General features: G+C 34.6%; 1 pseudogene; it reads right to left on the bottom strand.

The window, feature by feature from the left end:
- Positions 1 to 1,765: 1,765 nt before the first annotated feature.
- LOC120188336 lies at positions 1,766 to 3,216 on the bottom strand (annotated as a pseudogene).
- Positions 3,217 to 9,739: the final 6,523 nt, after the last annotated feature.

Here is a 9,739-nt window from a genome sequence, read left to right on the forward strand (position 1 = left end):
CTGAAAAATGTTCGAATAAGATGATCCTGATAAATCATATTCTGAATAACTGATGATCATGTCAGTTAATGAACTCTTCCAATAGTGATTCTAACTTCCGACATTCTATCGGTAAACTGAAGATCCGTGTTTCTCCGCCCGATAAGATTATCCAATATCTCTGAATAATATCTGGAAACTCTAGTGTGTTCCCTACTCACATGAATATTTTATCTGATTTCCGATTTGAATTATGTTCTGACATCTGATCTGAAATCTGTTCTGATTCTTGACCTGGATTTTGTTCTGATATCTTATCTGAATTATGTTTTGTTTTCTGATATCTCCGTTTATTGACGGTAAATATTTTATTTGGGGGTATTGTTGGAGGAAGTATATCTACAGGTTCCTTGGCTTTGTACTCAGGGTCTTACTGTTGTGCAGGGGTGTATGGTTCTAGAGAATCTACACATTATGATGTGTTCGGATTGAGGGATTACTATGGTTTTTGATAAATAAAAATAGGTTTTAAAAAGATCTGTATCTTTTCACTGGTTTTGAGGGAACACACTATATAACCTATCATGATCTCTTGAACCCAGTCATCCGAAATATCTTCCTCTGAACTGAAAGCTCACTGTCTGTTACTTCCTGAAATATCATTAGGATTTTCGCTCAACATAAAGATCTGTAGATGTTTGAACCGATAAGGAAATATATGTTTATTTGTATCTGCACGTTCTTCATCATCATCTGGTAGTTCTGTATTACTGAGCTTTCCAAAGTTCACTCTATTACTCACATTTTCAGGTTAAAAGAATTGTACCAGTGTAGCTATCAACTTCAGTAAGGGAGTTCTTCCGGCGTTGTTTGCAGAGTATGATACATGTGATTAGGGGGCATGTAATTGTATTTTGTTTTATATCTGAGTCTGAAAATATGTTTTATTTCTGCATACTGATAAATCATTTCATGAGTTACATGTTTTGACAAAAGTTTTAAATTTTCTGAGATTTTTACAGTAGGTCGCTCTAGTGGTCATAATGTGACACTCTAGATCGGATCGGGTTATCCGCATCGGTTTGAGGGGTTACAAGTCTTATTCGAGATAATGAAATTATTTGAACCGCTAAAATCATTCAACAGGTCGATGAAACATAAATTTTGAAAAGCTTGAGCAAAAGGAGACTTTTTCCAGCTGGAATTGAGGCTAAAATGGTACGTTAGGCCCTCTTAGGTTAATTTTATCAACCAAACAAGTGAGTAATATTAATCTACATACCGAGATACGTATTATATTATTAACTCTTACCAAATGAGCCGTTATTATTAATCTTCAAAGCTTTCCTAATAACATTCTATTGAAGTCTCTTAATTCACAAAGAATGAACCTATGAGTAGACTTTACTCAAATAAAGTTCACAAATTTAATAATATCCCTTTCAATTTAAGATGATATGGGTATGTTAGAAGTTATATCAAAGGATCGCAGTTGATCTAGCGATATGAATCTTTGAAGGATTCAATCGACAGAGAAATTCTTTCGAAAATATTAGTAGACGAAGGGATGAAAACAAAGATACAACTCATGAAAAAGACTTAGAGAAAATATAATGAATTCACATATAATTTGCACAACATTGGCTGTTGAACAACCTAGGATAGATGTTTCATGAAACGAATGGAGCATTGAAAGTCAAAAAGGAGAGAAGTGTGGCGTTTAAGCAAAATAATACTCCTTCAAAGTTCAAAGAGAAACTGTAAATAATTCTGAGAAATTTCTCTTTCATGAACACATTCTGGGGAGGGATCTTGTGCTTCTTTGATTTGACACTTTTGGTTTCTCTATTTTGGCCATTTGGCTCTGCATTTTCCAACACACTTTCTCCAATTCCATCACCCTCCATTGCATCCTTTGTATTTGTGCTCCCAGCTTGTCATTGTAAACATCATCTTCTTCACCGCCTCCGATCCCAGTTAACCTATACGGCAAATCGGTGTAACGTTTAGCGTTGATAGTGCCCCGATGTAAGTCCTTGAGTTCGAATGCTGCGAAACGAGAGCTCGGACGTGTGTTCTCGACAGAAATTTCGGGTTCCGAGAAAGTGTAGGCAAGCCTCACTAGAGAGCTTATCATAGTTCAATGCACAACACATCTTCATTTTTTCTTCTTCAGACAACTCTTCATGAACCTATTGGAAACCATATGTACACTGAAAATGATTATGGAGTAATGTTTCATAATATATAAATGAGATCAATGTCTACCTCCAGATACACGTCCATGGCATGGTATAATTCATCATATAAGTCCCGAGCAGAATCCGGCAAGGCCGTTACCAAAGCTACAAACTTCGGCGATTTTAGACAACGATCCGGAGCTACTTCTGTTATGTACTGATCAATCAAGCTAGAAACCTTTTTCATTCGCATCAGAGATAATTCCGAGCCTTGGCCGCGTAGAAATGCCTTGAGTAACCTAAGAACAAGATTCACATCATACCGATAACTTCTTCGGCACGGAGACGGAATTAGGAGATCATCTAATGTTGCTTGGTCCAATTGAGAACCTATCATACTCTCCAACTTGTTCCTGCAGCTTTTGCTCGTGTTCGAACACCGCATGGGACGGAGTACGCCAAACAAACTCTTGCATGAAATCGAACTTGGATCAAGAGTGTAAAGCATATCGATCACAATTTCGAGAACTTTGCTTTTCTCATCCGATGACACAGCGTAAAACTTAGACTTCGAGTAATAGAATAGGAACCGACTGATGATCATATGATTGTACTTCCGAGACACCATTGATTTCACCAGCATTTCAATCGAATTCGGACTCAAAACCAAAAGGTCTTCGAACCACCAAGTTGCTCGAGAGAAGCTGTGTTTCGAACTCGAAGTACTTCCACTATCAACAGAAATCCGACACCTGGAGCTATCCGCGGAAGAAATCGATCCACAAGGAGTTGCCTCACCGGCCATGGCCAGCCTCACAACAAGTGTATCGAAGCATTTTTCGAGTATACCGGAAGACATTGCAGCCTGTGGTGAATCTTGGTAATGCTTCAAAGCAACCAGAAGATCAGACCATGTCCAGACGCCGAGCTCGTCGAGGGAATTCTCGATTTTCTGTAATAGATTACAGTTCCCTGGTACAAAATTATTCGTCTCCATGAACCGAGCAACAGAATACATACCCGTCGCCGGTATCTGCGAATACTTATTTATCCGAGAAACAATGCAACGGTAAAGAAAAATACAAAAATAAGAATGAAGATTGCAGAGAAACAGGCACTCGTGTTAATAAAGACAGAAAAAGAGATATATAGGACCTAATTGAATAATACAAGGGAGGGATTCTAGGATCAGCATTGTGTATTCAGGGTAAGAACTTTCATTGTCAAATGAAAATCTGACAGATATTATTTTATAATTCACTCCATATTTATTAAAAAAAATACTTAGATCGTATAAATAAAACGTAATATTTTATTAAGGACCCTCTTTAAGTTTATATTAATATTTTAATATTTAAGGATGATTTACATCGGTATTTTTACTAGGATTACTAACCATGATTTCAGCGTAGGTCGATATATTTTTATCGTATTTCCATGAATAAACCTCTTATTTTAGTTCAAATAATCTAACATCATAAATAATTAAGGATGTCGTTTAGGAAATAATTGAAATTCAAGATACAAATAATTGAATCAAATCACTCTAATGGGGCGAAACAAATTTTTAATTTCTTTTAATCCAATTAAAATAATCAGAAATAGAGTTGAAACGGATTTTTAATCTTTTTTATAATACTTAGACTTAGCCCGGACATAATAACCGAATCCTAAAGATTATATTAGTTACCAAAATAATTCAGAATAGTTTAAAAAAATATAATAATTCAAAACTAAGTACATGATTACTTTATTGTTCAGAAACCTTGACTTAATTTTTAAAAATACTTTAATCTAGCCTCTTCCCCTCCTTTTTCTTTTATTTTCTTTATATTCTATAGATAAGATCGATTTTTTCTTACTTGATTTTATTTAGCTGACATCGATACTAGTTTTGATGATGATTTTTTACCGTCGTTTCTCTTCTCTTTTTGTTTCTTTTTTTTTAATTTTTTAATAAGAATAATTTTGTCTTTGTGGCACGTTTTTCTCTGTCTTTGTGGCACGTTTTTCTCTGTCGTTGTGGCACGTTTTTCTCCGTCTTTGTGACACGTTTTTCATCTTCTTTTTCGGTCTTTTGGTCGTTCTTTTTATTCTATGTTTACCCAGGGTTGGATTTGACGACGTCACGACTGATTAAGATGATACTTATTTGTAATTCAACTGATCTTCCATGCTATGGACCCTCGAATTGAATTTGAATACCCGATTTTGCGTTCGTAAATAGTTTCTCACGACGCTTGTCGTAAACGTTTTTCGGTGGGACAATCGCTTAATTGTTTTAAAAACAGTTACGACTTTTAATTTTGAAAAATGAAGTGATTGGAATTGATTTGGAATAAATTTGGATAGAGTCGCCATCAACCTTTGGGTTAGGTAGGTCAAATACCTAAAAACGTCTTTTAAAAACAATTTTAAGAAAAATCATTTTCTAGACAAAAGCTGGTATGCGTTTGCCAAAGATTCGGTTAAAACGGGTGCGAGAGTCGGTTACGCGTGGGGAAGGATTAGCACCCCCACAACACCAAAAATTAGTATTGTGTCGCTTACACGTTGTCATAAATATGGAAATTACAAATCGAATATCAAGTTAAAATATGATACATTTATTGAATATTAATTGGCTTCAAATTAATTAATTAATTAGAGAATATTCTTTAATTTGAAAAGAAATCTCAATATTAGTAATCCTCTGTCGAGAAAACTATTTCAGATATTTATTATCTGTAAAATAATATTCTCTCATCTAGTTATTCAAAAATATTAAAATTGAGTAAGAACTCAATATCTGAATTTTGCAGGAATTATCTAGAAACTTAAATTGTCAATACTTAAATTTAAATAGAATAAAATATCATAGAATAAAATAAAAATATCACCTTCAATTAATGGAATATTCGACAAAAATCTTAGCAAATAATAATATCAAATATAAGGGTATTTAATATCTTTAATAATAATAAAACACACGTGTTCCATTATATATTTAACATTTAATGTTAACAAGGACGTCAAAATTAATTAAAATCTAAAATCCACAAAATAATATATATGATACTCAAACAATAATCAAAATGAACAGAGATCAAAATAGCTATAATCTATTAAGTAATTTAACCATAAGCTTATTTATCTATGTTTATATAGTGACAAAAAATAAAGCCTGTTACAATTAAAATATATAAATCCAATATTAATTTATTAACAAAATTTGAAAATTGACATACGCATAAGCAAAATTAAAATTCCAATTTAAATTAAATGATTCACATTAATATTATAAAAAACATGAGTAAGGAAGAAATGTATTCACACAAAATTAATCCAATGATAATAAAACAAATTTAACCTAAAAAGTTGGACCCAATCACATATTTGACTTTTCAAAACTACTATTCCCCCTTGTTTTTGAAGCAAAACCGGTTGCTGAAGCATGGTATAGGATAAGGCTTTTGTTTTCTTCTCATTTTTATTATATAATGTATATATATTGTAACATGTGGGCTACTACACTGGGCCTATGTAAAAGACAATACAAATAGACTCTATTTTTTTTAAAAAAAAATACAAGTTTACTAAAAATGCAATTTTCCAATCTCAAACACAAGACACGTTGAAACCCTTTTCCAAACCCTATTTGTCTTCTCTCTACCGCCTCTCATTTTATCTCCATGTTATCTATTTTTTAACTTTCCAAACCTTCAAAAATCCCAAAACCGACCCCTTTCCTATGAAACTCGAAACTACAACTTTAAAAACTAAAACTTTTTACCTTCGTGATGAGATTCTTCTTCTTCGACGAGAGCTTCCAGAAATAAGGTAAACTTCTTTTTTTCCCTCTTCTCTTTTCTTCTTTTGCGGAATCCCCCCTTCTTTATGGTTGCCATCCTCACCGAATCCCTTGTCCCTTTCTTTTTTTTTCTCGTTTTGGTAAGATATTGATGGGTTAGGTGAGATTTGTTGAATTTGCTGACTTTGGTGATGGTTTAGGTAGAATGTAGTTGCGTGGGTCTATAACTTCCACTAACAATTTTTTTCTTTTTAGCCTTTCATCCTGCACATAAATCCAATTAAGGATAGTGCCCACATCCTTGAATCTTGTCACTGCTAGTATGGTGCACGTGATGCGGTCTGTTGGATTGAACAAGTTCTTCTCATTATGAACTTCTTCTCTCTTGTTGGATGAGTTCTTCTCATTATGAACTTCTTCTCTCTTGTTGGATGAGTTCTTCTCATTATGAACTCTTCACTGAAAATGTTGATCCACCTCATTCTATGATGGAATCGAACCAAGGTTGAAAAAGTTCTTCTCATTATGAACTTCTTCTTCCTCTTTGGATGAGTTCTTCTCATTTTGAACTCTCCACTGAAATGTTGAGTCACCTCCTTCTACGGTGGACTTGAAAGGAATAAGTTTTTCTCATTATGGAATTTCTCCTTTAAGACGAGTTCTTCTTATTATGAACTCTTTTAGAAGTGTTGGTTCTCATTTTGTGGTGAATTTGAAAGGAACAAGTTCTTCTCATTATGAACTTTCTCCTTTATGACGAGTTCTTCTCATTATGAACTCTTCTGGAAATGTCAATCCCTCAAGCGAGGTGTCACTGATTCGAAATATTGTGAATCGAGTGATAGGTCAAACAAGCTCTTCTCATTATGAACTTCTTCTCCCTCTGTCGGATGAGTTCTTCTCATTATGAACTCTTCTAGAAATGTTGGTTCACCTTCTTCTGCGGTGAATCTTAATTGTTATTGACTCTCTCTGAATTTCTGTCAAAACATTCAAATCATTTCAATGAATATGAATGAATGAGCATGCTCCTATTTATAGATGCCTACTGATGTATACATGATGTCATTTAAATATTATGAGCTCCGTGGTCCTGCAAATCTTCATTTTAAATACGTCATTTGTCCTTTCATTTGCACTCCACACTTTGCTTGGGCTATTTTTTTTTGCAAATTCTCATTTCTCTTGTTCCCATACAAATCTTTTTCTGCTTCCCTTTGAACTGTTCATCTTTGTCAGCGTATCAAAATATCAGTGTTTTCCATGTGTTTTTTCTCAGCTCATATGCATTTTCTTTGGCCATGTCTTACCCTAATCTCTTCGAACATTAGGGTTAGAATCTCTGATATGGAAGTATTAATTCAGAATAATACTAAAAATCTTTTATTTTTTAATGCTATGTCAATCTACTTATAAGAAGAATGAATAAAATTGGGACTTGAAATAACAAACTTCGAATTTACAAAATTATGGAAATCACCATAAGTAAAATGTCCTTATGGATCATTAGAACGAATGTTCCTGAATCAATCCACTTGATATAACTATTGAGTTGAGCTTCTGTCTGGAGGACTTCGAGAATTGCCAAAATGTCTATAGATGTGAAGCTTCTCTCAAAATATCAGACCCTCAAGAAGATTTATTTGTCTGATGCCTAATCTCAAAATGCCTTTGAGCCACCTTTTCAGGTTTTCAACTCAAAGTCTTCCTTTGGTTTCAAGATGTCCTTTGTGGATTTTCATCTTAAACCCTCCTTTTTCTCTCTTCATTTTTTCATTTTTTTCTTCATTTTTTTCATTTTTTTCATTTTCCCCTTTTTTTTTTATCTTTTTATTTGTCCCTCTTTCCTTCAAGCATAGTACTTTTTGATAGAGTCTGAGTTTACCGGATTTCTTAGTTTTTCCCCATCCATCTTTGCCAAGATCAACGCTCCCCCAGAGAAGGCCTTATTGACAACATATGGACATTCCCAATTAGGCATCCATTTCCCTCGAAAATCTTTATGAATTGGCAGGATCTTTTTTAGCACTAGATCACCCTCTTGAAATTCTCTTGGATGAAATTTCTTATCATGAGTTTTCATCATCCGTTTTTTATACATCTGACCGTGACAAATAGCTTTTAATCTCTTTTCTTCAATGAGATTCAACTGGTCAAACCGAGCCTGAACCCATTCTGCTTCATCCATATTCACCTCTTTCAAAATTCGAAGTGATGGGATTTCTACTTCCACTGGTAACACTGCCTCCATCCCATATACTAAAGAGAAGGCGTTGCCCCTGTCGAAGTTCGCACTGTAGTTCGATATGCATACAAGGCAAAAGGTAATTTATCATGCCAATCTCTGTAAGTATCAGTGGTCTTTGTGATGATCCTTTTAGTATTTTTATTTGCTGCTTCCACTGCTCCATTCATCATTGGACGGTAGGTCACTGAATTAGAATGTTTTATCTTGAACTGAGTACAAAGTTCTACCATCATCTTGTTATTCAAATTAGTGGCATTATCTGTGACAATTATTTCTGGCAATCCATACCGACAAATTATCTCTTTCTTTATGAATTTGCAAACTATAGATCTCGTGATATTTGCATACGAGGCAGCCTCAACCCACTTAGTAAAGTAATCAATTGCCATAAATATGAAACGATGTCCATTTGTAGCCTTTGGTGTAATTGCCCCATGACATCCATGCCCCACATAGAAAACGGCCATGGTACAGTCATCACGTACAAAGGTGACGGAGATATATGAATCTTATCTCCATAGATTTGACATTTGTGACATTTTCTTGCATAATTAACACAGTCTGAATGCATAGTTATCCAATAGTATCCATATCTCATGATCTTCCTGGCCATATAAAGCACATTCGCATGTGTTCCACATATCCCTTCATGCACATCTTCAAGTATACTTCTTGCTTCTCGGGCATCCACACATCTCATCAAAACTTGATCACTACCCTTTCTGTACAGAACTTCCTCATCTAATACATATATGAAAGTCATTCTCCTTATTATCTTTTTATCGATCTCAGATGCATCTTGTGGGTAAGTTTGATGCTTGATGTATTGTAAAATATCATAATACCATGGACGACCATCTACCTCTTCTTCGATATCATAACAGTGTGTCGGGGTGTTATACATTTGCATTTTAATTGGCATCATGTCAGCTCTTCTATTTGCTTGGAACATTACAGCAAGCGTGGCCAAAGCATCTGCCATTTGATTATCTTCTCGAGGGAGATAATTGAAAGTGACATCTTCAAATTTTTTTACTAATTCAAGGATCAATCTTCGGTATTCCACTAGCTTTGGATCCTTTGTCTCCCATTCTCCTCGCAATTGATACACCACTAGTGAGGAGTCTCCATATACTTGGAGCACTTTGATTTTTCTTTCTATAGCTGCTCTTAACCCCATGACACAAGCCTCATACTCTACCATATTGTTGGTGCAAAAGAACTCCAATCTGCTTGTAAAAGGATAATAAACATTTTCTGGGGAAATCAGTACTGCTCTAATTCCCTGTCCTAAAGCATTAGATGCCCCATCAAAATACAACCTTCAGGATTTATCATCTAAAATTGTTTCCTCCTTGGTTGTGATGCACATCAGATCCTCATCTGGAAAATTGAAGTTTAAGGACTCATAGTCATCTGAGGCATGACTTGCAAGGAAATCTTCTATGGCACTTTCTTTGATTGTTTTTTGGTTCACATATATAATGTCAAATTCTGATAACAATATCTGCCATCTAGCCAATCTACCAGTTAAAGCTGGTG

The sequence above is a fragment of the Hibiscus syriacus genome, unplaced genomic scaffold, assembly GCF_006381635.1.
Source record: "Hibiscus syriacus cultivar Baekdansim isolate YM2019G1 unplaced genomic scaffold, ASM638163v2 tig00116944_pilon, whole genome shotgun sequence".
Taxonomy (NCBI): domain Eukaryota; kingdom Viridiplantae; phylum Streptophyta; class Magnoliopsida; order Malvales; family Malvaceae; genus Hibiscus; species Hibiscus syriacus.